The 18091-nt window shown below is 35.7% G+C and overlaps 1 protein-coding gene across 5 annotated transcripts in view; it reads right to left on the bottom strand.

The window, feature by feature from the left end:
* The window catches only part of ZBTB20 (zinc finger and BTB domain containing 20), a 795186-nt gene that overhangs the window by 548642 nt on the left and 228453 nt on the right, over positions 1 to 18091 (bottom strand). For all 5 annotated transcript variants that reach the window (XM_061193112.1, XM_061193110.1, XM_061193108.1 and 2 more), the window contains one exon: positions 10425 to 10470. The gene's annotated coding sequence lies outside the window, so the exon portion shown is untranslated. The remainder of the gene's footprint in view (positions 1 to 10424; positions 10471 to 18091) is intronic.

Consider the following 18091-nt stretch of genomic DNA (forward strand, 5'->3'; position numbering starts at 1 on the left):
CAGCTTATCTACTTTTTTCTGTACATATCATTATACAACTATACTTACTTAAATCTCAAAATTCAGAAGACTGTAACTCATTTACATGTTTTTATCTTAAAAAGTCATGATGTTTAGTACAATCCTATTTTGATGTTCTTAACAAAAAATGAGAATAGTAAATAATGTGAAAAGTTAAAATACTTTAAAGAAAATATATTTTGAGAGATGAAAGCTATATTCACACATTTTTACCCTAAAAATACAGGGATGCATATACTTAGAAAATTAGAAATTATTTTGATAAATTCCCTTAAAGACCCTCAAAATCATAAGGATGATACAAGCATTCATCATTAAGCATTACATGTTCAAAGAAGGAACTGTTGAAGGGATTATCTTTCTAGGAAATGGCAAACATCAATTTTTTTTTTCTTTTTTTTAACCTAAGAGATGTGTACTAATCACTAGCTATTAGTAAACTAAATTGTTTCTGCAGTTAATATATATTAGTTAGCCAATCTTGTGATCAACCTTCTAGTCACCAAATATTCTAAAGGTAGAAATAAATGGTTCTTACAACTCAGAGATGAGCCTATTTATATTTGAATTGTTTTAGGAGGCGTTGGTCTCCCAAGACTTTATAAGTTCAGTAAGATGTAGATGATTATGGTTTCCACATAATCAAGTGGAGAATGAATATAGTTATGTCAATAGCTAGAATGATTTGCATTGAATAAATGAATGAATGAATGAATAAAACAAAATGTGATGTTTAAAATGAATCGGTATGAAACACTCTATAAATTATTAATATTAAATCATTGTTACAGATGAAAGAAAATTGTTATTGAGAAGCAAATGATTCGACAGTATTAGTAATGACTAGGTTATAGAGTATTTCTTAAATTCTTATTTCTTTTTAGATAAGTGTAATGTTCTATTCAAAGTGCACAATAAATCTGTGAATAAGTCCTATGTTTCATGTTATTTCAAGGCCTAGCTCAAGTCCTGTGTTTTACTTGCAGCTCACTGAGCTCTTATTTCCACTGAATATCTTTAATATTTACTTAATGACTTGTTCAGCGATGACAAATGGGTTTCATCTTAAATCAACTGCCATCAATTTGTAATGGTTAGCTGAAGTGTCATCCTCAGGAGAATTCTTAGGTGAAGTTCTGGTTTAGTGGCAGAGAGAACCATGATGGATTAGTGAGGTCCTTCATGGGCAATGAAGGGGAGTAGGGGGACATTGGGTCTAGAGCCTTCATTTGACAGCAAGAGTGCTGATATTTTTACTTTTATAGGATTTATTTTTCACCAAATCCAGGTCTAGAGCGTGCATTTAATACTGAGAGTGTCTTACTTTAATTTATATCATGTCCCTTCAAGTATACTATAAGATTCTTATAGTCAAAGACCATATATAGTTTTTTTATGTCCATAGCATCCAGTCATGCCTTGCAAAATCTGCTGATAACAAAATGACTTTTTATAGAATTCACTCTCATTACTATTATTCATAAACTCAATAATCTCAAAAGATTATCAACATTAAACCATTTTTAAAGAAACTTTACTACATAAACTGTGAATTTTAGGTAAATGTGTTGTCTTTATCATCTCCAGGTTCAAATTAAACATCAGTAGATTGGTAATATTTAAGAATGAAATATATGCCTGCCAAATAATATGTTGTTCCAATAATGGAACAAACAGAAGATAAAGAAAATAAGTGTTTTAAAAATGGATTTAAGCCTTTTAAAAAAATTCTAAATATTTAAAATATGTTTTATGTATTTAGTAGGTCCTAGAATTTTTAACCCTTTTTTAGTAGCCTGCATCTTTTTGCACCTAGTAAGTGTTGAAGAAATCCATGTCGATTAGTTTAGAGTTACATTAGAGAAATAGTTCCATTTTATATTCCCTCCTCCTAAGCAAATGTATTTATCATATTCCATAACAGTTCACAGTTTGTTATACATTAACTGCTCATTCTCTGTGCCAATAAGACTGTGCTGGAACAGCAAATGAATTTGGTACGTTCATTTAAATGATTCTGCAAACCACAGGCTACCCAGTTGTCTAATGATAAGAGAGCCCCAAAGCCACCTGATCACCATTATACTCCCTTATATTTTTGGACTAGCATGGTCAATACTGTCAGGATCTCAACACTGAGAAGAATAAGAAGGAAAAGTTTACCTCAGACATAATCATGAAAAGGGGCTTTATTAATTCAGGCACCAATGGTGATATGGTTAGACTGGAAGGAGAATGGAATATAGCATTTGAAGTGCTTTATCTGCTCCAAGACCAATGCTGGTTTTGGCACTTCTTTCACTGTAGTGAGTTGCAAAAAAACAAGCAGGTGCTAGCAATCTGAGAGACCACATGCCAGCTACAGCTGCTTCAAACTGATTCAATTACATCTGCCTGAATAGTCCCAGGACATCAAACCAGTTGAAGAGATCCGTAGGTTGCAAGGAGACCTAGTCTATCCTGAGACAACCACCCGCAAATCTCCACGTTTGGATAAAAGTGATCATTCTATCGCCAGGCACAGGAAAAAAGACCAGAGTGGGAGGGAGGGGGAATGTGATTTTAATTCACTTTAAAATTAAAAATTGGTTGGAGAGAGCATAAAATGTCTCTTTGAATTTTCATGTCTAAAATCTGAGAGTAGCTGAGGTCTTAAGGATACTTTGAAACAGCCTGATTTTGTGATAACATTTCCCAAATCATTGGGTACAGCACATTTACAGAACATGCTCTTGGGATCCAGACTTCGCTCCAAACCTTGTTTGTACAAAAAGGGGCCAAGCAGCTGGGAAATTCTGGAGTGGAGTGTGTCCTCATTAGTTTCCATCTGCCACCAGAACTCAGCTCATGGCAAGTCTGGCTAAGTCCTGGTGTACTCCGGTCCAAATGTGGGTCAGTTTTAATTACACTATACAGAATCCAGTGTGCAGTTTTTAAATCCTTATTGTACAGCACAGAGGAATGGGCAGCTCTCCAGCTAATCAATTTTTTAAAAGTACATATATAAAACTTTTAAACCAGGCTAGACAGACAGTGGATGGAAAAAAGTCTTATAAATGAGTACAAGGGTTACTTAAGACAATTATTAGTGAAATTGGGTCATGAGCAAGTCTGCTTTAAAACTTCAAAGTGAGAACAAACTGTTCCAATGGTAAGATAGAAAACTTAAAATAAGGTGCACAATGCCCCTTGCTCCTCAGTGTGAATAAGTAACAACAAGGCTGTGACCAGTTTATAGTAAATACCTATGGCAGCACTGGCTTTCATGTAAGCAGAGATATTTCTTATTTTGTTATTCTTTACACTTACTCCCCTTCAAGGAATAACTCATGGCAGGGATTGTAAAAAAGGAAAAAAAAATCACAAACTACCTGTTAAGACTGAAAACAAAGATGAAAGAGAGGAGTGAGAGAAAGAGAAGGAGAGCAGAGTACACATGTGTTGAGAAGCAGACTCTGAGCATGACTTGGCTCTCAATGCCATCCACACAAACTGGGGCCAGAATCAACCCATGCAGTTCATGTTCAGAATCCATCCTGTCCGAAAGCTTCATCAGGTGCAGAAGAGCTAAAACACTAAGCCTTCAAAGACAAGTGTCAGCAAAAAATTCAGGAGTGAAGATGTTGGCAGTCAATGTTGGGCATTCATACGATAGAATAATGCACCATTTTTTGATGGATAAAATGTCCTTTGGCACAAGCCCTAATGACAAAAAATATATATATAAACCTTAAATGCTCAAAGTATTTTGGGGGCTTTTGACTGAGTTGTTATGAAACTTACCCATTAAAAAGGCAGAATTGAATTCTGGGTTCAAATACTAGCGTTTAACATTTACTGGCTGTATGATAAATCTGGACAAATTGGACAAATTTGGACAAATTGCTTATTCTTTCTGAGTGTAAGTTCTTTTTCACCTGTAAAATGGGGAAAATAACATCTACCTAATAGATTGTTGTAAGGATTATCAATAATAATATATATATATATAAACATCCCTCTGGAATATAAAAGTCACACAGTAAATGTTAACTATTTTAACCCAACTGTTATGAGTTGAATCATGGCCCCCTCAAAAAAAATATATGTTAGAGTCCTAACTCCAGTACCTCAAAATGTGACCTTATTTGCAGATAGGGTCTTTAGGAAGTAACCACATTAAAATGAGATAATAATTGAAGGCTCTAATCCAAGATGACTGATATCCTTATAAAAAAGGGAAATTTAGACACAGAGACAGATATGCATAGAGAGAAGACAACGTGAAGAGACACTGGGAGAAGATGGACATCTACAAGCCAAGGAGAGAGGCCTAGAACAGATCTTTCCCTCACAGCCCTCAGGAAGAACCAACTCTGCCAAAACTTTGATCTCAGCCTTCCAGAGTGAGAAAACTTCTATTGTTTAAGCTGCCCAGTTTGTGATACTTTGTTACAGCAGCCCTAGCAAACTAATACCCAACTAAATAAAAATTTCCTTAAGCATTAATGTTTACCTTGACTCATCATAGTCAAAACTGTACACTTGACAATAGGCAAGTCAACTTTATTAACTCTACTGAATAATGGTCTATTTCATATATTATCTAGTGCTTTATCCCTTATTTCTTTTCTGATTGCTGTTCAGGAAGATACTGCTGCAATATAAAGAGCCTGGTAGGGGGAAAAAAAAAAACAACTTGTTTACTATAATTAAGATTATCTAGTTTTTATTAGAGATAAGGGAAAATCATACATACAAATTCACAAATCCACTTTTCTTATCAAGACATTTTACTACACGAATTTCCTTTTTGAGAGAAAAAGAAAGCCTTATAAAGCCATTTACTCATTGCCAACTCTGCTCACTAAACCTGTGGCTGCTTAGATTGTGAAAACCTTGCCAACAGAACCACCTTCAGTTCACTAGGATGCATGTAAGAGTACATGGTTTAATTAGCAAGCATGGGTTCTTCATTGTTTACGAGATTAGTTTTAAGGGTATCTGACTTTCAAAAGAGGGGTGAAGTTGCCCGGGAGTTGTATCAGCAGCCCTTTCATTGCAAGGCACACTTCCATAATCAACAGACATTTAAATGGATGTGATTATCTTCACCTTGAGCTTTTCTTTAAACAGCCCCAGCTTCTACAGATATGTAGCATGTTCAGTTAGAAATGGTGAGTTTGGGACTTGCCTGGTGGCGCAGTGGTTAAGAATCTGCCTGCCAGTGCAGGGGACACGGGTTTGATCCCTGGTCCGGGAAGATCCCACATGCCGCGGAGCAACTAAGCCCGTGCGCCACAACTACTGAGCCTGCGCTCTAAAGCCCTCCAGCCACAACTACTGAAGCCTGCGCGCCTAGAGCCCGTGCTCCACAACAAAGAGAAGCCACCACAAGGAGAAGCCCGCACACCGCAACAAAGAGTAGCCCCCGCTCGTCACAACTAGAGAAAGCCCGCGTGCAGCGATGAAGACCCAACGCGGCCAAACATACATACATACATAAATTTATTAAAAAAAAAAAAGAAATGGCGACTCTAACCAAGATGAACTGAGATACTCAACTGCAATCATCAAAGGCATAACTTTGCCAAAATTAACTTTCTTAATGAGTGAATCCTATACTTCCTCCAAATTCCTATACTGCCTATCATAACAACTTATATTTTAACAACGGAAGAGAAAAGAATATTTATGAAATACTAGTGTGTATTATGTACTAAATAAAGTATTTTGTATACCTAATCGACTTTAATCTTCACATCTATCGTTGAAAAGGTAGACATTGTTACCACCAAATTTTAGATAAGAAAACTCGAGTGTTAGCAAGGTTAGACAACCTTGATCAGGTCACACAGCTACTGAACTGTGGAACTGGAATTCAGTGAAGGTCATTTGAACTCCAAAGCTCCTAAATTCAAAGTCAGGCAAGAGATTCAGAATCCAGATACCCTAACATATCACTGACTTTTAAGATGCTGATTTATTTAAGATATACGCAGTCTCCTTTAAATCATCTGAAGTCACTTAGATAGTAGATGTCTTGGTAAACTTGACTCAGTTTATTCTCCTTAAGAAGAAACCGGTTATTCACAAACACAAACTAAAAGGCTTCAATCAATTTAGATGAAATTAACCCCTTTATGAGAAAACCTGAAGGTCTTTTAGATTCAGTGCAGTGATAGCTTGTCGTGTGGTTAGTATTCCAACAACTTGATATAGTCCATTTACTTCCTGGAGATAAGGAATCAACTCTCCAATCACTAGTAGAAAAAAAATTAACACTAATATTTTTCTATATGAGGTATCTCACACTAGACCAAGAATCCAGAGTTTTGGTTTCAAATTCTTACATCTCTCACCTACTATACTGTATAACCCTGACAAGTACATAAACTTTTCTGAGCTTATTTTCTCACCATGGATAAAACAAAGATATTAAATAGTTGACCATTAAGGTCTCTTCAAGTTCTAACACTATGTGATTTTCAGGACTTCTTCTAAATCCCTAGAAGCAGAGGTAACTAGAGAGAACCTTTACGACAATCAATGTGACAATGTCCAGACCAGGGTACCTGCTCTCAGGCAAGTAGAGGGTCTTTCTTCAGCAACTAAATTGTAGTAGTGGTGGTGGTGGTGCTAGAAATAATAGTAGTATAGCTAAGATTTATTGAGCACTTGCTACATGCTAACCACTGGACTAAGAATTGTATGTGTATTATGTTATATTTAACTCAACACAGCAATACATAAGGTAGGTACTATTATTTTTCCAATTTTCCAAAGAAGTAACAAAGGAACAGAAAAATTAGGTAACTTGTCTGGGTCCATACTAATAATAAGTGGTGAAGACAAAAGGAGTTCTGCTGACATATCTTTGGTTCCTACTAGCCTGTATGCTCTTTGAGGGCAAAGACTTTATCTATTTAGCCTAGCTCAGGGTCTAGCAAATAGTAGGTATTCATTATTGTGTGGAATAAAAGTAAGGAAGGAAATGAGGAAGGGAGGGAGGAAAAGAAGGGGAGAAAGAAAGAAATTATATCTAGACATGCTATGTTCTCAATAAATATTGATTTTCTTCCTTTATTTCTTTAACCCTGAAATCACAGGGAAATCTGCATTTATGCTTAGGAATCCTAGGTGATTTCTCCCTCCTGGGTATTCCATACTGTAATTTCTAGTACAAGTCACTGAAGCATTTGCTATCATCTGGTTTAATATTCTAGCTAATACATGTTCTTGGTTCATCTCTTAATTTCTAATGTTAGCCTAACAGAGGATATAGTTGATTCTACCAAACTAAGTTTCTGGAAAAAAAAATAATGTCCCTGATATTGGCCTCTCACCCACCGGTGTAAACTAAGGTGAAAGAAAAACTGTTCCCAGAGGAAAGATACTTCCAAGCTTAATAGTACCCATGAATATCATCAACCAGTGGTACTAAAATTTGAGAAGTCTAAACAAGATGTTTTGATGCAATAGATACTGGCTCACTTTGCTACCTCTGCCGTTGTTATGTGACTGCCTCATGCCATACAAAATGGAACTTGAGAGGGGTCTATCTAAAGCAGGTCGTAACTCACACTATTTTGACTCTACCTCTGCTTGGCTTCATATCTACTTATTTACAGTTAGAATTCAATGAATAATAGAAACCATAATTATAAACATGTATACAGCAAACACAGGGCCCATTACTTCTGTTTAGCAAAACACAATTTTTTTAATATGATCTAATCTTACCAGGCCATAAGTCAAAGTACAGCTTATTTTTGTGTTTTCAATGAGATAGAGTTAGGGTGGGGGTAGGGGGTTTGGGGGAGAAAGTGATTGCTCAGGAAACTCATGGCACTGCTCACATAACACAGAGATTTATTTATTCCTATACTGAAAATATTTCCAAGGTGACAAGTGACTTAGTCATTGAATGCCTCAGCATTGTGCATAAAATACAGATAATATAAAGACTTTTCTCTTTTTTATAACAAAGTGAATCAGCTATACATGTATATATATCCCCATATCTCCTCCCTCTTGCATCTCCCTCCTACCCTCCCTATCCCACCCCTCTAGGTGGTCACAAAGCACCAAGCAGAAACTAACACACCATTGTAAAGCAATTATACTCCAATAAAGATGTTAAAAATAATAAATAAATAAATAAATATATATATAAGAGTGGGGGAAAAAAAAAAGATTTTCTAGACCCAGGGGGACTGGCCAGGTCCCCAGGGCTCAAGAAATTCTAAGACCCACTCCCTTTCTTATTGTAAAAAAAAAAAAAAAGACTTTCTCATAGTCAGCAAAATGAATACAAAGCACATTGCAAATAGTGTTATGGCAATTCTTGATTGTGACGAGGATCAATTCTTACATATTCATTTCTCATTTTAAGGACAGAATTTATCAGTATTCTCATCTCCGTCTCATCAGCAGTATGAGAACTGAAGGAAGTCCATCAGGACCATCCACAATATACAACACGTAACAAGTTTCTAGGACTCTTTATCCCTCCAGACATGTTTTATTCATACATGCATTCATTCAACATTTACTGACCACCTACTATGTACAAGACATTGTATTAAGAATCTGTGGACAACCGTATATTTAGCTCAGTACCGATGTTTCCTACTCCCAAAGAGGTCAGTTAAATTCATATTATGGTAGTTTAAAAAAAACAGATTTAAATGGGTCAATAAAAGGAGAAGATACACAAGCTCTAAGATTTTATGTTACTAAATACTGATGGAAACTCCTTAGCATTTTTTTACTGAAGCATTTTTAGGAAGAATAATGCAGGTTATTAGAGTAAGTTTTCAATACTGGGAATTGGGTACAACCAAATAAATTATTCAATTAAATACTTTGTTTATTGAGTTGCGACTTTTTAAAAAAATATTTATTTATTTATTTTGTCTGTGCCGGGTCGTAGTTGCAGCACACGGGATCTTTTAGTTGTGGCATGCATGCGGGATCTAATTCCCGGACCAGGGATGGAACCCGGGCCCCCTGCATTGGGAATGCCTAGTCTTACCCACTGGACCACCAGGGAAGACCTGAGTTCCCACTTTTTATATTATATTTATAGACCTTTACTTAACTAGTATAAGATATACTCTGTAGTAGCTTGTCTATATTAAAAATACAGATATTTGTCAGAAAATATATAGAGCTATTACCCAAAAGAAACAACATCACTAACAGCAACACTTAGGGAAAAATATCAGATGACTAGGATTTGACAGAAGTAAAGGATGATATTCCAGCCTTAAAATTTACATCTGGATTTTAGCCCCTTTTCTAAGATTATTATTTAATTGTTGCTTTTTTTTCTCTCTCATTTCCACCCTATTGCAACAGAGGCACATGCACAAATCAAGAAATCATCTTACAATATACACTTAAATTTTCTGAATATGCCCCATGTGTCCACTAATAGCCAAATGCTTTCAAATCTGTTCAGCTAAATGGATCAATAACTACATCCAGCCTCACATAGTGGGGTTGCCAACATAGTGAAATTGAGCCAAACAGAAAGTGTCTCTATGAGGACAAAAATTATTATCAACCCAGTTATCTTGAGAGATCCACTCTCTCCAGGTATCCTTTAAAGAAGTTAACATAAACATTATCTAGGGCAGTCAATAGCTGCTAAAAAAATATTTGAGACTGAGAACGAAGAATTTGGATAAAATATTTGGGAGCTAAAATCAGTGAGTTTTATAATAAACCAATGTAATAGTTCAAGGTCTACATCAAGTAAGAATCTTTCAAACTCGAAGTACACAAAATACGTAACAGCACAAGCAAACTGCTAACAAGCTTCTCTGTGCGCTCAATCTTATGACACAGCTGCAAGCAACAATTGAGCAGGTGCAACCAAGCTTTTGAGAATTCCTGCCTGTTGCCCAGGAACCACAACACCACACAGTTGAGATTTTTAAACAGGTGCAAACATTTTTTTCCCGTTACTCTAGTGCTTGAGACAGTGAAGCAGACATCTGCAACTACTCCTTACCTAAAGCAACCACCACAGAAAATAAAAAGCAGCACAAAAAGTTTGAAAATAAAACAACAGTGTCAAAAACAGTGGTTTTGCAATAGTCTCTGACTGCACGTCAGGAGTTGCTTTAATAGTACTGTTCCATAAAACACTCTCTAATCTCTCCACAAGATGAATGCTTTGTAATTAAAATTATTCTGCTTCATCAAATCTTAGAAATGTTTATTTGATTCTTACAATAGAGTGAAATGCAAGGTATGTGTAAAATGTACTATCCTTTGACGCTGTCAATATTTGTAAGTACTCAAAAATTAATTTTCACATTATGAAATCTGTAAGCAATTTTAATACCCCAAATTTTAATAACTTGCCAGTTAACATACAGATTAATATAACTATAGGTAATTCATATACGTACCTGTGCAGCTATGGGGTACAAACAGACTTGCAATTTATCAGGTACTCTGAAATGTAAAACAAATATATTTTTTAAGTAAAAATTATTTTCTAAGTGCAGCCACTATTTATGCTGAGACAATTTCTGCAGAGAAGTAGAAAAGACTGCAGTTCTTAAATAGGTGGGTTATTTTATATCTATATTTTCCCCATATGATATCTCAGTTCACCCTAAATTCATGTGTGAACTATATACACACACAGCATCCCAGAGCAGTGTGATCAAAAACAAGTACCATGGCCTCTGAAAGGAAAATGCTTTCACTAGAGAATGAGACAAACACTTAATGGTTTTTTTCTTTGGTATTCTTCCAAGGCTATTGCTTTCTAATACAAATATGACTGCTACTCTATAAAATGAAACCACTCAGATTCATCTCCACTCACTATGGATCTGTGTGGAAGAAAGATGCTTTTGTAGAGCTCCACAAAAATGCATAATTAAATAAAAGTAAACTCTATGTTCATTAACTTCAAATTACAACAGCAAATAGAAATGATATTGATCACTACAAGAGGGAATGCTAAAGCCACACTAGATGTGATGCCTCGACGCAACACTCTTTGAGATAACTGCCAATGAAGTAGGTATTGATAAAGAAGTCCAGCTTAAACAAAGTATGCACAGTTCACAATTAGACCCGAAAAATATTTGCATGTAAGTGGAAACTGTATTGCAAAATGTAGCCTCTGAACTACTGTGACTCTTAAACATATTTCATAATTCTCTCTGAAAGCAAACTACTTATTTTATATACTTCTGAACATAGTTGATGATAGTAACATATTAAAGTCATTATATCTAGTTGATAATACTTGCTTAAAAGTGTGTAGAAGAAATAATCAATTTTGATGATGACTCAATGAAACACTTCGTCATACACTTCTGATAGGAGTGTGAATTGCTAAAAATTTTCAGGAAAACTATTGAGTAATATGATCAAGAACTTAAAGTTCAGAATCTTTACTCAGTAGTTTTAATTCTAGGAATATATCTTACATAACTGAAAACCAACAGAGATTTATGTTAAAAAGGTAATTTGTATGATAGCGAAAAACTGAAACTAACCTAAATGTCCAACAGTAGAAAAATAAATAAAGCATAGCACATCCATATAAAGAAATATTTTTAAACAATCCACAAGGTAGCTTGTGGTACTATAATGTTTTATAAATATATAGAGTACCAACTGAATGGACATAATGAAACTGTGCAGCTGAGAGAATAAAAAACCACAAAGAACACACAAAAATATTGAGTGATTATATCTGGATAATAAGATTATGCATGTTTTTAATTTTTTCTTTTTACTTTCATATATAGTTAATCTCTATGATAAACATTACTTTTATAGTAAGAAAAATATTAGTTGTCGGGGGGGTAAGGGAAAAAAGTTTTAGAGTGCCATATGGAAGTGATAAATCTAACCTTCGTAAGTATAATAAATTAATTCAGTCACGCATAAAATCCACTAAGTATACCTACAGTGAGAAACTCATCCTTACTGGTTCCTCATAGGGGTATAGCCAGGGTCTCTTTTATCCCACTGCTTTAGAATCTAAACCAGTAATTCAATAACACATTTTTAATCGTCTTAGTAAAACTTCCTTAATTATGCAGAGTGAAATGATGGCAAGAACAATTTAGGACTACAAACCTGTTCAACCTATTACAAACTAATTTGTTCAATAAGTCAACAGTATATAGTGAGCATCTATTGCATTCAAAGTGTTGTTCAGCATTATGATATTCTAAAAGACAAATTAGAAAACATCTTACCTTCATAGAACTAACAATTTAAAAGTGCTGGACTTCCCTGGTGGCACAGTGGTTAAGAATCCACCTGCCAATGCAGGGGACATGGGTTCGATCTGGGAAGATCCCACATGCCGCGGAGCAAATAAGCCCATGCGCCACAACTACTGAGCCCGCACGCTGCAACTACTGAAGCCGGCGCGCCTAGAGCCCGTGCTCCGCAACGAGAGAAGCCACTGCAATGAGAAGCCCGTGCACAGCAACGAAGAGTAGCCCCCGCTTGCTGTGAGTAGAGAAAGCCTACGTGCAGCAACGAAGACCCAACGCAGCCAAAAAAAAAAAAAAATTTTTTTTAATTAAAAAAAAAAGATTTTAAAAAATAAAAAAGTGCTGAAAAGTATGTACATAATACCTTCCTATTAATTTTGCTGTGAATCCAAAACTGATCTAAAAAAATAGTCTTAAACAACAAAAAACTAAACAAAAAATATGTACATACAGCTCACATAAAGATGTAAGCACAATACATACAGCTTAAGGCATTTGTGACAGATCTGGTGCACTTTAAACTAAGAAAACACATATCAGGTTTTTTTTTTTTGTATTATTGAGCAAAAACGGATATTTACATAACACTCAACAAAATTCTTAAGTACGTGAATGTGTATCACTTATAAAATGCCCTAATAAATTACTATAAGTATGTATTTTTTATCCGTATGTAGTCTACTGTTTATTAATAGAGTTATATAATAGGAAACCGGGTATGAAAGAATACTGAGTCAATCTCAGATACCAGATGTATAAGATTGTCTCAGATTACCTAAAGCCACATAAACATATGCACAGTTATTAACAGGATATAGTTATTTATTGTCAACCAAAGTAAATAAATGAATTACTTGCTAACCTTGCCAAAGACGCTGCTATAACACCACCTCCAGGGAAAGAAAAGAAGGTAAGGGTGGATAGACGAGTGCTGAGGGGATCTCTAACAACCAAAGGGGGTGGTGGTGGTGACGGTGGTGGTGGATGTGAACCATTTTTGTTGTGCAGATAAAATAATGCAGCACAGAGTTTCTCTCAATGACAGTTCAGTTTCCTGGTGGCCTGTAACCATAATCAGCATTTGCCTCTCTGAAGCTAGTGTCACACGATGGTTCTGAGGTTCAGTCAATGGGGTCAGCCTGTTTGAGGCAGTGCCAAGCGGTAAGAGAAGCTATTCAAGTGATCAATGATCTGAGGTTGGAGACAGCGGCAGAGTTATATGAGGTAGGGTGGTGGTTAAGTGATTAGCTTTTGCTATCAGAGAAACCTGGAATCGAGTTCTAGATCTCTCTTTTCAATTGTGTGATCTTGAGTGAGTTACATTTTCCCTGTCTGTAAAATGATGATCATGTTACCTACCCTATAGGATTGTCTGTGCCTATTACATGTTATAGGCATGTAAAGGAACTAGCACAGTACCTGCTATAAAGTAAACTTTGCTGAACAGAAGCTATTAGTACTGTCGTAGTTGTATGAGAAAAAGAGGGGATGTCTGTACCTTTAAGCTAAAGAGCTAAGCTAAAGAAGGAGGAAGGAGATAGAAAGACAACTTGCTCAGGATATCACTCTATATTCCACAGCTCATCCAAGAGCCAGTCATGTGCTGGATGTTCACAGAGCATCTCTGAATCAGGAAACACTATAACAACATTAACAGCCAGGATAAGCAACCCTAACCTGCATTTTAAAGCACCATTTCTATCACTGAAGGGGAAGGCAGTAGGATCTAAGTAATACGTGCAGCAATACTGCCCATTTTCCTGAATGAAAAATGAAAGGTCATTGTCTATACCCAACTGAAACAATCAGGAAATGGAAATATAAGGATAAAAGTGAACATAATTATGCAACTGGAATCAGGACCATGTGTTGTAGACTCCTTAACGATCACACGTGAGCAGTATCACTTTTTTATGTATTCTAAAGAGACCCTGCAAATGACCTGAGCTCACATATAACACAAGGTTTGCAAATATAAGTAAAAAATATCACAGTGGGTTTTTCTCTCAGGGCTTGAAATACACAAATGAATGCATACTGATGTTGTTCTAGACCTTATTTCTGTTTTGATTTGGAGGACAGCACAAATTCAGAATTGTTACATGGTATCTTTAGAATCCATTGCAGTTTATATAATCCCTAGAATTGTTTGGGTCATATGAGGGTGAAGGTACTATCAGTACGATTCCAGATGGAGATATACTATAGAGGATTTTTTTTTTAAGTTCTTTTTACTTCTAGGTTGGCACAGCTGTGTTCCCCAGTGGGAACTGAATAGGTCCAACTATATGCTGTGAAGTGCAAGAAAGTTTATCTTCCCTTCATACTGGATGGGCCTGAGGCATTAATAAATCTAATACCTAATTCACTTAGGACACTGAAAAGGGCCTCGGCTGGGTCTGCAGGAGCAATGGCTCCATAAAAGAGCTCTGAACCTAAATTTAGACTAAAAAACATTTCCCCCATGACTGAGTAAGCATTCTTAGGAATATTTAGTGCTTTATATTTTAAATTTGACCTATTTTGAGAAAAGACACTATGTAATCCAAAATACTTTTATTTACCATGTGTTTACTTCTTCCAGACCCACAACTAATCTGGGTGCTCTATCATTATTATATTATTATAAAATATAGATTTTAATGATCAATAAAGACAATTTACTTTTTTTTAAATTGAGGTGCCCTAACTTCTGGAGTTTATCTGAACAGAAAGTCTATGAAGATTAAGAGAAATCATAATTTTAAAAGTAGGCTTGAAAAACTTTAGTTATGCTTATTTTTTTTTTTTTTTTTTTATTTATTTATTTTTGGTTGTGTTGGGTCTTCGTTTCTGTGTGAGGGCTTTCTCTAGTTGCGGCAAGCGGGGGCCACTCTTCATCACAGTGCGCGGGCCTCTCACTATCGCGGCCTCTCTTGCTGTGGAGCACAGGCTCCAGACGCGCAGGCTCAGTAGTTGTGGCTCACGGGCCTAGTTGCTCCGCGGCATGTGGGATCCTCCCAGACCAGGGCTTGAACCCGTGTCCCCTGCATTGGCAGGCAGATTCTCAACCACTGCGCCACCAGGGAAGCCCTATGCTTATTTTTGTAAGTTACAGAGTTAGAGTTAGCCCTATCAGAAACAGGAAGAAAGAGAGGCAACAGTTATCTATTTATCAACCCTGTGAACTGGAAACAGATAAAGGGCAATAAGGAAGGAAAAGGAAATCATATGATAAACACCCGTTAACCCAAGGGCACAGTTGGTCTGTCTAGACCTTAGGTTAGACCAGCTCTAATAAAGCTACAGAATGTATGAAAAGCTAAGCTTATAAAATAATTCTATATTTAAATTTTCTATGACTATTGGCTACCATTTAAAATGAAACAATTTAATATCAAATTTTATGTATAAACATGATGAATTTGAACTCTCCAGTAGAAACCTGATCCACAATACACTAAATGTTAATAACTCTATCTTATAAGTCACACTTCAGAGTGTATTAAAGAGAAAATAGTTTTTTAATAGATGATTTTTAAAAACTTAACTTCTTACCTTAAAGTTTAGGATCTAGTAAAGAAAATTAACAAAATTGGAATTTAGATAAATGTCAAGAATAATATTTTCAAAATATTTGCAACCTGAAGCTACGACTATGGAAAGGATTTATTCTTATGAATGTGAAAATTCTACTGACTAGCTTGTACACATTCCTGGGGTCTTAATTTAAATATTACCTCCTCCAGAATCTGATGTCCTGTGCTTAATCTTGTCATAATAATCATCACACTGCATTGTAATTGTCTTTCACATAAGACTGTAAACATAGGAACAGAGGTTTTGTCTTATTCACCATTATGTCATTAGTCCCTAGTACAGTACCTAATGGATAAATAGTAGGTATGGGTTAAATATTGGGTAAAGGAATGTTGAACGAATTGTGTTATCATCTATTCCTGATGATTAAGAAAATTCACAATGCATTGAAAAATTAAAGAATTGCATTCTTAAACAAATTATTTTTCAATCTTTAAAGGACTAATCTTCCAACCTCTTTTCTTTTGCTTTTCCCTCTTACTTATCCTCTTAATCAGTACAAAACTAGATGATCAGAATCTGAGTCTCAAATGTTAACAACAGATTAGAAAGCCTGGTTGGTTTGGCCCCAGGGTGAATAGGAGTCATCCAAATCTCGCTCTTTAGCAGACACCTGGTACGGTAGAAGTTGAGACACAGAGTTCCCTCAAAGGGTTCTGCAGTTCCTAACCAATTGTGTGGTTCTTCTAAGTCTCTGAGAGGCTGGATCTGACTACTGTTCCTGAGACAGATCCAACCATTATTTTATTCTTTTGTGGAATTCATTACAGTTTGAATTATCCGTGCAGTTATTGGTTTATTTGTTTATTCTCTCTCTCCCTCACTAGGCTATACACTCCATAGAGGCCACATTATTTTGTTCAGCACTCTATATCCAGGGTCTGGTTTAGTGCCTGACACACAATAAACACTCAATAAGTATTGGTCAGATGAGTAAATATGAGGTTCAGAGCAGGAGTTTTCAATCAAAAGAGACTGTAAAATTAGATAGGTAACAGCTACCCCTACTGTTATTTGCTCTACATTCCAAGTCTATCTGTCACATGGAAGACTTGATGTTGTAGGTACTCTTTTATTATAAATTCTGTTCAATCAATGGCAAGTTTGGAAAACTTCAAAAGCAATACTAGGTAGGCTGTAGGCACAATGTCTAGACGAAGCAATGGAACCATTTCCAATTAGAAGTTTAGGGTTTGAATTCCAGCTTACTCAGTGTGTATCCTAGGGGAACTTACATAATCTCCCTAAATACTCAGTTTCATCTTATTTAAAATGGGGGCCTTTTATCTAGCATGCAGAGTTTTTAATGGTGACTAAATGAGATTGTATATATGAAAGCAACTACTAGTATAATTCATGGTATTTAGGAGAAGGTTCTTTTGTGTTGGCCAGCCAGTGTCTGCAGCAAAATAGAGATATGATTTGACTAAAAGCCCAGGAGCAGACATTTTGGGTAGAGAAAAATGAAAGAAAAAGGATTCAAAGGCAAAAAAAAAGTAAGTAGATGTGAGGGACAATAAGTAAAAAAAGCATAAGACAGAGCAGTAAGAACATAACAGCAGTTAGAAATGGAAAGACATTTTAACATGACAGAAAAATTGCCAAAAAAATCTATTAGCTTTTTCTTAGGTGACACAGCCTTCCCCACATATAAAATAATTGCTACCATTATAGTTAGGACAAAAATCAACTGAAATGTACATTAAACACATATTAGAGATTTAACATTCTTCACTTGAATTCACATACTAGAAACTCAGCCTGTGTAAATATAGTCATGAACTTTATTATTTACTGTGATAAGGTAATAGCATATCCTCCTCTGTGTACTACCTGCAGAGTTATAAAAGCCAAATGTGTACTAGCTCTTTAGGTACAATCACAAGGCATCAGAATGTAGAGTTAGGCCCTTTCTTTGCATTTTGTGATCATCATACAGTGGCTACCAAGATTGGAAGAGAAACTGGCTATCATGAAAACTTTATTGGAAATTCTTTTTTCGTGCTTAGTTACTTTCATTTTCTTACTACCGTAGTCAAACTACTTCAGCTCCCTCATTAAGATTGTTTTCTGGCTAAATCATTATCTTTCTAGTCTGTCTGTGTGTGTGTGTGCATGTGTATTCTTTGGTCTGTTCTTAGATAAAGAAAGAGAATAAGAGGTCTTAGATACATTGCATACCAGAAGTAAGCACCATGCAACCTCATGGTGGGCAACCTCAAGGAATGCCCACCTGGTACCAATAA

This window comes from Eubalaena glacialis, chromosome 6, assembly GCF_028564815.1.
Source record: "Eubalaena glacialis isolate mEubGla1 chromosome 6, mEubGla1.1.hap2.+ XY, whole genome shotgun sequence".
In the NCBI taxonomy this organism is placed as follows: Eukaryota; Metazoa; Chordata; class Mammalia; order Artiodactyla; family Balaenidae; genus Eubalaena; species Eubalaena glacialis.